The sequence below is a fragment of the Strix uralensis genome, chromosome 6 (genome assembly GCF_047716275.1).
Source record: "Strix uralensis isolate ZFMK-TIS-50842 chromosome 6, bStrUra1, whole genome shotgun sequence".
Lineage (NCBI taxonomy): Eukaryota > Metazoa > Chordata > Aves > Strigiformes > Strigidae > Strix > Strix uralensis.
This window is the reverse complement of record NC_133977.1, coordinates 748,099-764,120: the sequence shown is the minus strand read 5'-3', so window position 1 is coordinate 764,120 and position 16,022 is coordinate 748,099. Positions and strand designations below refer to the sequence as shown.

At 42.0% G+C, this 16,022-nt stretch overlaps 1 protein-coding gene across 5 annotated transcripts in view; it reads right to left on the bottom strand.

Moving 5' to 3' along the window:
* The window catches only part of ADARB1 (adenosine deaminase RNA specific B1), a 90,397-nt gene that overhangs the window by 57,277 nt on the left and 17,098 nt on the right, over nucleotides 1-16,022 (bottom strand). For all 5 annotated transcript variants that reach the window (XR_012629401.1, XM_074872394.1, XM_074872392.1 and 2 more), the window contains exon 2: nucleotides 9,057-9,093. The gene's annotated coding sequence lies outside the window, so the exon portion shown is untranslated. The remainder of the gene's footprint in view (nucleotides 1-9,056; nucleotides 9,094-16,022) is intronic.

The window sequence follows — 16,022 nt, the reverse complement described above, 5'->3', positions numbered from 1 at the left end:
GAGTCAGAAAAGCCTTTCAAACGTGTAAGTGGGAGCTGATCAGAGTTCCCTTTTTTCTGACTTCAACGGCCTCTGTATTTCATCCGTACACCAAAATACATCCCACTGCGCTGAACGGAGCAGCAAAGTCACCTCTACTGCTTAATACGGAAAGAATTACCAGCCTTTTCTCTCCAGGTGATTGTGTTACGATGCTGAACAAGAAATTGCAAATGTGTGTATTAATTAACGTTGCCAAGTTTGTGGGTTTTTTGCCTTTCTTGCAGTACTTCGTGTCCCTAGACACAGTGCCAGTGGGGGCTGGAGTGGCGATGCTTGCATCAATGCCAAGTACACAAGTGCAGCAATAACCAACGAAGAACAGAAATACTGAGGAAGAAAGGATGAGCGAGAAAACTGGGAAAAGTTATTTTTCAGAGAAAGTAAAAAGAAATGCCTACAGCTTGGAGGCAACTACTTTCACATAGGACGTGCATGCATGAGGGCGCAGTGGGAGGAAAGGAGGACAGGATGCCCAGGCACCTTACTTTGCTTTTTGTTGGAGTGCTACACAAATGAAGAGCCAGAGACACCGAGCTGTTGAGATTTCCCCAGTCCCAGCTGGGAAGCAACAGACTTTGGAAAGAAGACACCACTTGATAAAATCTGAGACGTTGTCCTAGTGCGCGTCTGAACAGGAGCACAACACATTCAAGAGGACCTCTGCTACCAGCCAGGCTCCTTGCAACAGTTCCAGGCAGGCCACACTCAGACAGGCAGGGTCACACCTCTGTCTGATCCAGGTCCCCATAAGACCTGGAAATGCCTGGCTCAGCAATTTTTAACGACACAGCATGTCATGCTTCCACTGCGGCAGCGCCAGCTTGGGCATCTCTCTCACACCTGGTCACCATGCTCGCTAAAGCAGATGGAGAGGGAGGGGAGAGGATCATGCAAATCACATAATCCTTTTTTGCTTAAAGAGATTAGAAATTAGAGCAGAACTTTTGCTAAACAGGCTTCTTTTATTTGCTCTATAAAAGCTGCTTAAATTTGCTTTCCTATTACCATAGAGAAAGTCTGATTCCAATCCTAATTAACTCTGTACTATCAATAAGGCTATAACTCTTGGCATACTAATATTACCAAAAACTAGATGATCTTTTTTATATATTATGGATAGTATTATGCACATTTATGTATAGCAGTTAGGAGGAAACATTACAGTAACATACAGTAACAGAAGCAGCAACACTCATTCTGTGTAGATACACAGCTCAGGCACCACAGTCAACGTGCATTTAAAATCCAGCTGTGCTGAGAAAGTATAAAAATTGTGTCTACAAAAGGTGAATTTTTTTTTCTGTACTACAAAAAAACATGTTTATGCATTATCATGAAAGCACTGGTATTTTATTTCATCATGGCAATGCATATTTCATGACAAGCATGGACCAACGAGGCATTCTGGAATCAGAATCAAACTCCAACATCTCCAAAGTATTATTGCCATGTTGTATGCTGTACTGAATTCGGGGAAGGGATGCTTGCTTGTTTTCAAACTACCCCTGCCAGTACTGTATACTGTACGTGTGTACACAGTACATCATGTAAACTGTATGTATTGTTTAAAAAGCAAGCATTTCAAATATGTTTGAAAAAAGGTGAGATGCTTCTAGAAGTACTGTATTCCAAAAGATGTTATGTTTTCCAAGCTCCAGGATAAATTTTCCTTGAAAATAAATTAGTTAGAGAAAGGACCTGGAAGGTTGTTGAAAAATTAATTTTCCTTTTGAGTAAAGATTCTTTTCAGAATTATTTATTTCAATGCATCTGAAACAGTAAAATAAAATACTCCCAAGACAATAAAATGCTTCAACAGCTTTAGGCTGTTCGAGGTATTCCTCAAGACCACAGGTAGCTTCACATCAATTTTAAAAATCCACACCACCACCATGTACACGTTACTGAATAAAGATTAAAAGCGTGAGCAGGTGGCTGGAAAATTCTTATCTGTGACGAGAGTCAAGTGCAGTTATCACTGTGCCAGGCCAGAGAGATTAGGGGAGAGTGAGAGCTGATGCAGGTATGAGGTCCAAGCCTGAATTAGAAGAAAGATAGGAAGAGATTAGCTCTCCTTTTGATTTATCTCCCTCAGAAGTGTGATGCCCAGTGGTGTTCATCCCTCACAGCCCCGATGGAGCATCACCACTGTCCTAACAAAGCTGGCTTTCAAAACTCACATTTGCTGCTGCCCAAACTTGGAGAGAGGTAAGGAAAATGAGCCAAGCCCACAGCACAAGCTTGGTCTGTGCTGTTACTCAGATGTTGCTTAAAGCTTAAGTATTTATTAAGATAAGCTTTCATATGGCTGTTGACTCTAAACCCAAGTCTTGGTGCTTTGCTAGGTAGACTCAGACCTGGCTTAATTTTTCCATTAGTCTTACCTTTGGTGACTATTTTTGAAGCATGGTATAAAGGGACTTTTTTCCCCCTCCCAGAAAAAAAAACCCAAACACCACACAATAAGTAACCAATGTTCTCACTGAAGTACTAGAGCTGCTAAGGAAACATTGTACTGTACTGCCACATTTGCATTATATAGCATCAGCATAACTCCAGTGTAACAAAAGGAAATTAGTGGACTGCAATCAACAGGACTTGTAAATAATTGTCACCTTATTTAGCACATCAAGCCACCTCCAGTTACTCCTGCAGCATCACTGTGTGCTCAAGGACAAAAGAGTTGGGCAATTCCCATCTGAATTGCTACAGAGATGATCAGCCAGCTACCTGACATGGGCCACAAGCAAGAAATGTTGTACAGCTTCCTCCCGCTGCTGTTCCAGGGGTAAAAACCCTCCTGAGGAGCTGGGTAATCAGCACCACCGCCCCTCAGCTGAGCATCCTGGTCCTCCAGCCTGAGGAAGAAGAAAAGCCAGCTCCTGTCTGCTAAAAGCATAGGTAAACAGGAACTCCAGTTGCATAAATATTTGTATAAATTAATGTCGGTGGCATTTCTGAAGTTTAAAAGAGACAGAATTTACACTTAAGCTTAATTGCTGCTCAGAGGTTTACAGAGCTTTCAAAAATAACAACAAAGAATAATTTGGGTCAGTGCATGTCCAGCATGTTATATGTGGAATAGGACTATGGAGAAAGCCTGCTCCTTGGCTGCATGAACTGTTTTCTCTCAGGGATACTGCTAAAATAAATTCAAGTGTAGTAGAGGGGATTTTTGCTTTTCACATGGAGTGGCAAACCGAAGTCCACACTCACCAAAACCAAGTGATTCTGCACAGCAGCACACCCTGCAATATTTAGACTAGAAGCAGGACTGCAAAAAGCTTTCCTTTTCTGAATGCATTACATGCCAGCCACGTCAAACAGGAAAATGATATCTAAATGCAAGCTAATTTAAGTGGAGTCATTAAGAAGTACAGTATATTTACACTTTTAACTCTCTCGTGTTTTTGAAGTCCCTATTCCCCACAGAGCATTTCCAAAGATAGGAAGAACACCAGAAGTACTTCAAAACGTACTAGCCAACACAACAGTATTTGCTTTTATTTCCCCAAGAGACTACTTGAAAGATTTTTAACTAAATGTTGGCTACAGCAAGCACACGCTGCACAAGCACAAAGAGAGATATAACTCACATTTCTTTTGTTTGAATATTCTGTCTGTTCACTACGCACAAAAAATGGGGTGAAGGACCCTTTTAACAGCTATCTTGGTTTATCCTCATCATTGAGGAAAAACGAGATACACCTTGAAAGGAGAAACATTGGGTAGGTGCTATATTTATGTTAACAGAGAATGGCACATATGCAAAAACTCGTAACCTGACAGATGAAATAAAACTATTATTAGCAGAGAGTAAAAGAAAGAGAAGTAAAAGAGAAGTTCCGTATTTGTTAAAATTTTGAACTTTGAAAGCTAAGTGAAATAAAATGCCGGGAGATGTTGAAGGATCCTGTTCAAAATACTTCTCTTCCTCTATAAATCCAAACTGAACACACTGAAGTTGCACTTAGCAACGCAGGTTCAAACCTCACCTGAAGAATTCTACATGACAAGCCCCCCCGTACTTTGTGGCCCCCACACAGCAATAAAGCACTACCTTTCCGCTCGCATCGCTTCTTCCTCCTCCTCCGTTTCCAGCGCCGCTGGACCGTGCAGAAGAGGGTTCCCATGCCGAGAGCCGCGGCTAGAAGAGATGCCATGCACACACCTACAGGTCACCGCTGCCGACCCCCTCGCCCCCTCCTCACAAAGCAGGGTCAGCCCTGCCTTGCCTTGCCCTCTCCTCCCTGAGCCAAGGCCCGGTCCTAGAACCACAGCGAACAAAGCTGAGCAAACGCTGCAGCTGTCCCTGCCCACCGCAAGAGGCACATGTGACAATTAACCCTTCGGTAAGTGGAAGGGGCAAGGAAGGACAGTTTTCTTAGAAGGACAATATCAAAGACATCCTCACTACTGGGTGTGGAAAGGCAAATTTATTTGTATTTCATTATTAAAAAAGAAGGGGAACTCTTTGGTGTGGCTTCAGCCTTATACATACCTCAGGAACAAGGACAGACATAAGGAAACGTTTATACATCCTAGTGCATGAAACCAAGATGCCTTCAGCATCCTTTAAAATTGCTTCTCATGTTCTCAGGTGTGTATTTCATACCTCGCCTAGAACTGCACTAAATATATTTGTGAATAGCAGGAATACACATATATGCAAATCTCGAAGAGCAATGTTTTAGTGGCACATATCCCATAGGAGGGTTTGTATACCAGGTCTCACCAGGAGGCTTCCCAATGTCAACAGTAGCATTTTCCAGCCTCTTTACAAACAAAAGACCAACATGTGACATTATGGGATAATGAGATATTACCCAGTTTCCCCAGTCTAAGCAACCAACCAAACCCATATTCATCCTGTGGATCCCATGGATCAGCAGCACAGACTGGGGACTGTAGCTATCCTTTAGTCCTGCCTGCAGATTAAACCTCGTAGGACAAAAAAAATCTTCCAGCAGGGCATGTTTGCAGGTGCAAGCTCCACAGCTTTCTTCAGTGTGTTACTAGAGTGAGGAGACCTCTCTGACAAGTCACCTCCACCTGCTCTCAGACCTTCATTTCTCAGTCTACCCGGCCCTGGCTCTTTGGAAGACAGCACACAATCAAATCTGGATAAGTCTGGTAGGTGACTTGCACAAATTGTCATATTTTGACAACTAGCCAGGCTGGCATTTTTGGAAAAACATTGCCACTGGCATCTTAAATTAGCAGTACTTCACTAACCAAAACCAACACACTCCAGTTCACCACCAGGATTGGGTTGACCTGCTAACAAGGAGCCCTACCTCTCTACCTCCTGCTCCCTCTACTGGCACTTGTTCTCCAGATCCCAGGCGCCAGCTTATTCACCTCCAGTCTGTGACAGAAAGCTTCTGAGATTGAGTTAACTTGTTGACTGAAGTTATTTCTGCAGGACGCCCAAGTGCTAAGGGCTGCAAACATCCCCACTTCAGAGGAGCTGAAGTTCTACTTCAGCATCTATGTTAATGGACACTACTTCACTGAGGATGAAGAAGTATCAGCAGAACCATCTGTGCTCATTTACACAATTTAAAAAGAAGAACTTGCCATGGTGAAACAAGTCATCAATGGTCATGCTATCACGTGTTCACTACCATCAAGAAGTCCAGGAGGAAATGAGTCCCATCACCATCGAAGACCAACTCCCCAAACCAGTCTTCCCCAGGGCAATAAGGTGTGATCTTCCTTTGCAGCAGATATAAGGTCAGGCGTTTTCTTATGCTTCCAGCATCTCTCCTTCCTTTATTAAACACTGCTCACTTAGGCTCACAGACCAGAGCCATGCTCTGGATTAACACAGCAACATTTCTCCCTTCATGGAAACCAGAAATAACTTCATTTAAAAGAGCTGATAGTCTGACATCAGGCCCTGCAACGTTACATCCCAACGGGCCTACGCAGTCACGGCAACATTAAGGCGGACATCAAGGAAACCCCAGTGAAGGCCACAGCTCGTGTCAGCATGGGCACCGGCTGCGCATTGGCAGAGCGCTTTCCCATCTGACCAGACCTAATTCAAGACTAGGTTAGCAGTTCCGCACCTCGCTAATTAACAGTTTCAGGCCAAGTTTGACATTTCAATCCGCATTAAGCTGTGCATGACAAGGAAAGGACAAGGAGGGTATCTACATCTACATGGCTTTGAAAGAAAAGCACCATTGATACACAGAGAGAAAAAGGGCAAAAACACTCCTTAGGGGAAAAGGAATTCATTTTGTTCCTTTGAGCAAACAACACACGTTGTAAAATGCAAAAAAAGCAGCCTGTGAAACCACTGAGATCTTTACCATAATTCTTCCAGCTGTTGTAACTTTCACCACCTTGTTCTTACCACAGGTGAGGAAGAGGTACATAACAACGGATAATTTTTCCTTCCCTTTGAGGAGAGGGAGAATGCTGCATTAGGCATTGAAAGTTCAAAAGTGATTCTGCCTTCAACAATTAATTTATTTGCCCTAACCTGTCAGAGATTTTTGTCACAGGACTTGGCGTAAAGGCTGAAAAAAAGACTCCCATGGATCACCCCTGTAGCTCTCCTCTCCAAAGCAGCTCCTACTCTACTGACCATTGCTCCCCAAGGCAAAGTGACTCCGGGCTGTGAGAATCAGAAGGAAGATCTGAGATAGTTTTAGCTTGAAGGATGACAGCTTTCAACAGACAAAAAAGTCTCTAAAATCTGACTAAGGAACGTCCACAATGCACCTGGGAGAGAAACTTAGTGATCCACTGCCTTTCACTTGCAGTTGGCACATTAACAACAGTTTTAGGAAATAAAAAATACGCAATCTGTAACATGTATGAGATTAAATATTCGACATCTGTAAATATATTGCAAAGTTTGCATGATTAGAACAAAACAGGTTAAAAGCTGAGCGCAAGGAGGCAAATCCAACACGCCAGAACAAAGCCACAGCATTCAGTTTTAACGTGTGCGTTGGAAGCAGTAAATGCTGTAACATCTTGTATTTCACAGATTCAACACCCACTGAAGCATCAAGGAGAAACTGGACTGCCTTCTCTCCAAAGAAAAAGCAATTCCCAGGGGGAATTCGGTTACGTACCTACACGTCTCAAACACTTCCATCTCGCCCACATCACTGAATTAGGAATGCAGAGACACTAAACAACGGAGGTGAACTAACCCAAGTGAGATCAGGAGCTGCACAGCAAGACTGATGGAAGAGTTCAGTAGCTTCTCAATTCTCCCCTCTACCACCTAGATCACTGGAACAAAGCCAGCCTAGGTTTCTGTGGAGCTATGGCTTGTGATAGACGGGGTTTTGTGGCTAAGTATTTGTGAGTGCAACCTGGAGACCCTGTAGCTGTGGCATCTACAGTCCCTTCCCATCCAGGCTCCCTAGCACCAGGAGGCTCAAGGCCATGGTACAGCCCTTCTGCCAGACACAGCACTTATCAAGTGTCTCCTTCACCTGGCACTCTTCACAAAACTCACGGGAATAATCTATCATATCTTTAGGTACACTCCAGACTCACTTCAAATCAGATAGGCTGAAAAGCTGCTGGGGAAAGGAGAAAGATGACAAAAAGACTTTGATCACAGAACACAAAAGAAACTCACTTTTTTTTTAAAAGATACATTACATGAAAATCTCTATGCACCAAAACCACCTTTGCAAATCTCATTTACTTACAGGTTTAGCCACTGTTATCAGCTTACTTTATATACTCTTTGAAGAAATAGTCACACACCGTATTTTGTAAGCACTTTCAGTTATTTTTTTCTCCCACATGCAATTCATGTATTTTTCAAGCATGAGGATGGCATTACCGGCCAACAGCAGTTTTCCTTCAAGTTTTGTGTACTGCAGCAAAAATGAATATAAATTAGCAGCAACGGCTAGAATTTGTATAGGTTAATTACAGCCCAAGCATTTGTTCAGCACAGCAAATCTCAAAACACAAAGTTGCTGGCTGCACACCAGAAACCCCAAGAGCTCTGATACCATATGCCTCAGCTTGCAGTTCAACTCCTCAGGTGATTAAATCCACTCCAACAGCACCATCTACTGTTACACTACATCCATAATTGATTTTACACCTATTGCTCTCTTGACTAGGGAATTCTAGAGCCCAGCTCCATATTAGAAATAACTTAGGATGTTTGCAGATCTATTCTACAGTAAACTATTTTGGAACATATATTTACTATGAAGTTTCGTATCCTCCATCTGTATCCTTCTTACTGGCTTACTCTGAGGACTGAACATCTAATTCTTAACATATGTTATCTCTGAAGGACTCCTCAAACACCCATGACTGTCAAGAAATGTATTTAAGATGTGCTTCCAAGGAAAAAGTGGTAACCATTCAGAGAAGCAAACCGAGCAGCCTAGATCTCCCAGTAACATCAGTATTTTAATCATCATTTAAAAGATAATAGGTGGGGCTACCCAGTGGTGCTAAGAAAAATAATAGCTAATTGGAAGAAAAATCTAAAATAGTTTTAAAGGAAGTTAAAAAAGCTTCAAAGATCTTGAAGTTATTTTATAAAAAGAGGGGAAAAAAAGAGAGTCCTGCAGGCAGGGTGATGTTTGGCATTAGGAAACGGACTTATAAATTGGAAATATTTCCTCCTTTCCCACCACAATCAGTTACCAAGCTTGGCTCAGACACTCAGCAAACTCTCAAGGCCTAACTGCCAGCTTTGCATATTTATTTTATTAATATGGATTGGATACAAACTTGCAGTCAGAAGGGCAAGTAATTTTTTGTAACATATACATTGACTTGATGCAGTTAGATATTTCTTAACAATATTTTCTCCATTTTCAAACTGTACTGATTTAATACCTTTGAATGGGTTTAGTGTACAAACATAAATCAAAGATATATAAAATAATAATGGTTTTAATAACTCTTTAAATATATTAAGACGAATTCTCTCCTCCGAGTTATGATCCAAATGCATCAATCAGAAAACAAAGAATCTTGCCATATATTTGCAAATATGGTGTGCTTACCTTTGTAACTATTAGAGACACATGTTGATTCTGCAACCTGCAAAAAGAGGAAACACAATTAATATTTTTTTCTTTTACAAACTTAAGTGCATTACAAATGGCAACTCCTGACCTTAGAAGGGACAAATGTCTGATTCTGTAAGAATAAATAGTACATACTGCATAGACACAGTCACAGAGCCAACTCCCCTGTAACCCCAGCAAAGGTGGGGGGGAGAAACAATTCTGGACATTCCTGGTCAGGAAAAAAAAAAAAGAAACAAAACTCCAAAAGCCCAAGACCCAGGCCATGCTTAGTACTTGGGGCCAGGAGAAATGTCCCAGAGGTACAAGCAGATAGCAGAATGCAATCTGCAATCTCTGCACCTTCTAGCAGAAAGGGTTAGCAAAAAATTTGGCCAATAATGGCTTAAAACTAAAATCAACTTCTGTGTTATCACAGCCAACTTATCCTGCAAGCAAATCTAAAGCTGTCATCTTGTTAGAATTTTTTTTTTTTTTAATTTAGATCTTAAATTTTATTTTTAGTGGTTGATTTTAATCTATATAAACACCACCTCACACTACAACCCCCTTTTCAAACACCAGTTTCTTGATACTACTGTCATCAGCTTGCATTCTGAAGTGCCTGCAAACCTGGAATATCCCTCAACTTTAACTACCAGCAGTGGGGTGGGCAAGAAATGGCAGCTGTAGGGTGAGAAGGATACAGGCTAACAGGAAGGACTAATGCTACGAGAAATTTTATTTTATTTCCATGAATAGATGTAAACTGCACAGCTGTTCAATCAGGAACAGATGGCTTTATTTTTACAGATAACCTCCCAGTTATAAGAAAATATTTATGTGACTGTCAGTGTGAAGATACACTATTCTAAACTGGTTCAGCAAATCACAGAAGCTATTTCCAAAGCAACAGAGTATTTCAGTCAAGCAGCTACATGCTGCAAAAACACACACGCAGCCCAGCACTTGATAAGAGTGGGGACACCACCTGTACCTGTAAAGGATTTTGATATTTGCACCTTGAAAAGACAAAAATTCTCTGCTGCTGCACTGCCCACAAGAGGGTGCTGGCACCCTACAAAAACTTTCACTAAATTTAAGTTATACAGCACAGCTATGGAGAATACAAACTGATGGATGCACATATCGTATCTTAAACTGTTTTGGTCAAGTTAGACAAGAAGGGATCTGAGACAATATCTAAAGGCCATATACACTAGAAGATTGCATTGGTTCAATCTTGGTTTCTTTCAAAGACATTTTAATTTCCCAGCGCTTCATGGTGGCATTTTCCAATAATCCAGAAAAATATGCCAAAAATATCCAATAATACATTGGCCTTAGCACGAAGTAATAAAATGCCTAGAAAGCTCAATGCAGTGTCAACTGAAGCCAGCTTCCCACGCTGCAATGGACTATACTCAGGCCCACCAAATGGGGATACAGTATTTACAGCATGATGATTTAGCATTTCCTTTAATATTTTCCCAACCTAGAAGCCCCATATCCACAAGAAAACCTCTTCCAAACCCTTGGAATATGAGCTATAAACTATGTATGACACGAAATTCCAGTATTTGTGGCAACATCCACTGAAAAAAAAAATTTAAAAAATGAGGTTTTGATAAGTGTTTCTACATGAGCATTGCTTTAAACAAAGTTGTAATTAATCCTGAGACAACACACACTAGTAGTTTTTAACTAAGTTTTTAGATTAGTATAACCTTGAGTTGTTGTAGAAATTGTATTTCTTATACACTCTGTTACCCCACTTGGTAATTCCCTGAATTTCAAACAAACTAAACAAACACAATTCATGAGACTTGGGACTTAAAATAAGTTTACCACTAAGTACAAAAAATCCTTATATATTGACAGCTGCAGACAGTTTTACAGGCTAAGAACCAACCCACAGGCATGATGCATAAGGAACAGTTTTAGTACTGCTTAAAAACATATCGACAGCAAAAATCAAAATGTTTATTTTCTTAGTTTTCTAGCTGGCAAACCGCAGCAGTCCAAGTCTGCGTTGAAGGATGTGAGTAGCAGCAGGCAGGACGGGCAGCAAGATGGGCAGCAAAGATGGGCAGCAAGATGGGCAGCAAGATGGGCAGGCACTGCCAGCTTGCCCAGATGGGGCTGGGTGCTGCTTCTGCAGGGAATGGCCACGCCAGCACCCAGCACCTTTGCCCACCCCTAAGACCCTACATTCATCTGCTCAACACCAGGAAAAAAATGCTTATTTGAATTTTCTTGTTTTAAAAAAAAAAAAACACCATCATTTTAATCTCAGTCAAACTGGGCATGCCACACCACCCGCGGTGGGTTTCCGCAGCGGGCAGGGCCACACGCGCAGACACCTGCTCGGGGCTCCGAGGGCATTCACCCAGCAGAGGATGGGTCTGCCCTGGGGTTTTGCAGCTCCCACACCACCACCAGCAGAAGAAAGGCCCCTGTGAGCCAGGCTCCAGCCCAGCACCCGCGGTCCAGCACTAACCCTCTCCGCCAGCAAGCACGGGCTGACAAGGCAGCTTCGCTGCTGAAGGACTGTGAGCAGTAAAGACAGGTGGAGGAAAAAAAAATGAGACTTGTAACACCTTAAATCAGTAAAGATGCTAAATAGGAAGGAAATGGAAATACCACTATGTTATAAAAAAACAGGAACAAACCTCTCATCTTCTACGTATCCTACCTGACTCTGCCTGGTGGCAGACGGACACCTCAGGGCTTGCTCAACTCATAACATGCTTCCCCACCACCTTTTGCAGGGAGACTGGCGTTTGCCTGCCAGAAGGGGCTCCTCTAGGAGATCAGCACCTCCCTGCAGCATCTCCACATCATTACTTCCCAAAAAAACAGTAGATCAATTCTTAGTCCCTTACAAGTACCAGAAAACAGGCCCCGAAGACAGATGTGCATGTTGCCTCACTGGCATTTGCTTCCCTGGTGAAACGATGATTGCCATTTTAATACAGGTTTTTTTCTCCTGCCACAGACAGGAGTAAAATAAAGACTTCAAAACTAAGCCCAAGAGGAGTTTTTCTTTTTCATCACATGGCTGGAATAACAACTAGAAAGGAAAACAAATGGAAACCAAGAAACTTTGGGACAGCTTCATTTCTAAACATGACTAGTGAGTTTACCCAAAAAAGTTCGGAAACACACCCAACATGATTTCTGCCAGGGCAGCAAAGGATACTTGAAACCCATTTGAAGAACAAATCCTGCTGGACATTTAGGACTTTCTGAAAATACTAACTTTTTAAAGCTGAACTGAAGACGTTTGGAGGCAATGAGAATCGAAACGGACACATGATAACTAACTTCAGCACCCTGACTGCATCTCACATGTACGAAACAGCATCTCTAGTTCCTTGGAGGTAATTCGCTGGCTCTCTGTAAGCTTCCTTAGGAGAAAGGCACTGAGAAGTGCATCCAGCTAAAATGTTGAGGTTTTCATTGGTCAAAGAGTCCTAAAATATTTGAGAAAGAAAGATTTCAGGGCTCTCCTTAAGCAATGAAGATCTCCTTCCTTGAAGGCAATGAAGGCCTCCTTGGCTGAGCAGGTGGGGGACGTCCTGTGACTCAAACTCTACGACTATCACTGCCACCTTGCCCAAACAACACCCTGCCCCATCCCAGGAGCCATCAGCCCATCCCAGGCCCACCTCCTCCAGCACAGAGAAGTAGAGGCACACCACCAAGCAGGGACCCACGTTACGGGGTCAGAGGATGGGGTGCCCTGTCCAGGCTCCTCCACAGGTAGCTGCAGCCCCAGGTCCCGGGCACGACACCAGTGAAGAAGTCACAGACAGTAGGCACCCTTGAGTTGGGCACACACACAAATGCATCTGTGTTCCCCTCCAGTAACTTACAGTGATTCTCCAACATACTTTAAATTTGCAACATGCTAGAAGCATCGATTCAGTTCTGCAAGATTTTGGGGAAAAAAGGATGGCCAGTCGCAGAGCCCTCCAAAACACTCACCCACAAGGGACAGGAGGTCCCACCTTGAGACAAACCTGCAAGAACCACCCAAATGCAAGGCAACTATCTGGAAGCACTCACCATAAAAAACACTACTTCCAATCTTTACATAGTGACTTTCCTATTTATTTTACTTTTCCGGTGTTGAAAAACACAGGTGAGCTGCTGAGGCATCTCAACTGCAGGTGTCCACATGATAAAAACCACAGGTATGTTAAATCTGTCATCCTCTGTCCTTCCAATTTTACCACTGGCTCAGGAAATAGCACTGTTTAGAGGTGGAAAGCCAACTGCATTGCTCAGCTCATTTTTGCTCAGTTTACACCCTGACACAGATTGCGTTAAGACATTTCACAGAGAAGTCAAACAAGAAACTCAAAAGATGGTGTATTTTTCATGCAGACACAGCCATGGGTTTTGCTAACTGCTTTGCACACCCCCCACCCCCGGCACCAGAGGAGATAGGTTTTTTATTAATTAGGCTTGCCTCTCAACCCTAGATTAAGGCAAGCAGCTGGAAGAAACCTTTACTCCAGCCTGAACTATCCATCCATTCCTCTGCTGGGACATGGGCAAGTGCCAACATACTCCAGTTGCAAAGCAAATGAAGCTGACTGGGATTTTTTGGTTGGTTGTATTTAATTTCTAGAATTTGTCCCTCCGGGTATTTTTCTATACCATCTTCAAGTGGTGGACTTGGCAGTGTTAGTTAAGATCGATAATCTTAAAGGTCTTTTCCAACTTAAATGATTCTATGATTCCTCTCCTTCAACCAGAAATCTTCCCCGTTTCAAACTGCCACCACTGGTTTCCAAAGGGTGTCTCCAGTTTGAGACCAGCTGTGAACAGCTACCAGGGCTTTGCTCCCATTCCTCCTCTCCCAAGGAACATGGGGAAGAGGTGCCTTCATGGCAGATTTTGCTCCTGACCCCAAAAAAACTATAGCGTTAGCCTGCAATAAAAGAAATTGTATGTCTTTTCATACACAAAGGGGATGAGTGCCGCAAAGTATAAGTTTAACAGAACAACTACAGAACTGAGTTTTCCTCTGGAAATAGTTTTTCCACCTAGATATGAAGAAACAATTTGACATCTATGATGTCACATTTGTTAGACTGAGTTAATGAAATAATAGCCCAAATCCAAACCACGATCCCTGTATCTCTTCTGAGCTGCGCATCTGAAATTCTAAAATAAATCAGGAATGACAAGCAACCGATCATCATAATGAAAAAAATAGTTTAGGAAAAAAGGACATACATGCTGCAATTAGAAAAAGCAGTAAGCGCAGTTTATACACAATGCAAAGCTGTCAAATGTGTCTCCTTCCCTTGGCATAAAACAAACTCTTTTTTTGAACTTGTGTATAGAAAGTAACTGTTTGTAACACACTGAAACCAAGTTCACTGACAGTTCAAAAGCAATGAAAATTCAGCAGCTATTAAGCAGCAGGAATCAGGTTAGTAACCATGGGGAAAAAAAAATATGCTACTCCATGAAGTAATATCCAAGCTATTACTGCTTTTGCTGCAAGTATCAAATAAGATTACATTCATCATTTATTCTGGAACACTCAAATATTCAAACCTGTTCAGGAACAAATACAGACGTAAATTAGTTTTTCAAACATTCTCTCACCAAAAATGGTTTCACGTATGGATACACATAATATCAGCAAGGAACTCTTCATTTCTGATTTTTAATTCTGTGATCCCCTACATCTGAAAAATTATATTAACAATGTGTTGGTGCGCTCATATTTATGACAGCCTAAAGTCTCAATATAACATTTCAATTCTGAAACAACATTATTTCAAAATCCAAGAGTTTAATGCCACTCCTCCTTTCTACAGGATCATGACATCCCATGTATAAGAGCAGTTAACCTTAGAAGAGAATGCGACTGAAGCCAAAGGAATTATTCACATGAGCAAAATTACTAGAAATGTCTTCAAGGGAATCTAGGTTTTAATCTTGTTGCTCATTATTTCACTACAGCTAATGTTTAAACATTTACATTGCTCATTTAGCTGTTTTAAACATTAGTCACATTGAAATAGTGCAATCTCAAGACGAAGCAGTAACTTTTGAAAGACAAAGGAATTTAAGAAATCAATTGAAAGTAATTTCTCTGTTCCATATTAGTACTTTTTAGACAACACTACAATAAAAAGATTAGTGTGGACTACAGACAGTGGATGAGAATTTAGGCTAGAGGACGGGCAGGGATGGGACAACAGCAACCCAGCTGCACCAATTCTGGCTCTGGAAGGTGCTCCACTAAGACCTGGACGTTCCTGCACCAACCAAGAAAGCTGCTGAAAGCTGTTGTCTCTGCTACAGTGAGCAACCGGGGGCTTCTGCTTAATACATCCTGAAAAAAATACCTGTAAAACCTCCTGCATGCTTGTTCTACATATGCTCAGCATATACTAGAGGAGTGCAAACCTTTCATCATTTGAACAGCAGCAATATTTTTAAGATTTCAGAACAAGGCAGGCTGATTATTTTTGATTTTCCTCCCTAGGGCAAAGATAAGATGCACTTATCTGAGCATTTTATACCTTAACATCACACTTCAAAAAAATGCCTCAGGATCAGTGCTTAATAAAAAGATGCAAACTAATTATCACTTAGATGAACAGTGTTCAAAACCATGAGGTTATGTCCTGCATTGAGGACGTATCAACATCTTCTCTAGCCTTTACCACGAGAAGTCACTCCCCACAGTCCTTCAATAAATTTTACTGCTTCAGGACCACCAAAACAATGCACCTTATTCACAGACTTCTACTTTTAAACGCAGGATGGGATAGCCAAGCCGCTGCCGTCAGCTGCCTCCAGCCTCCTGGTGTAACAAGCTGATGCAGCCGGGAGACAGACCAGCGATCACCAGAGGTGGGATGAAGCATGCCCACACCCAGCAGCACCCGTTAACACAGGAGACACAACTTGCTAGGAGCTCCCAGACCA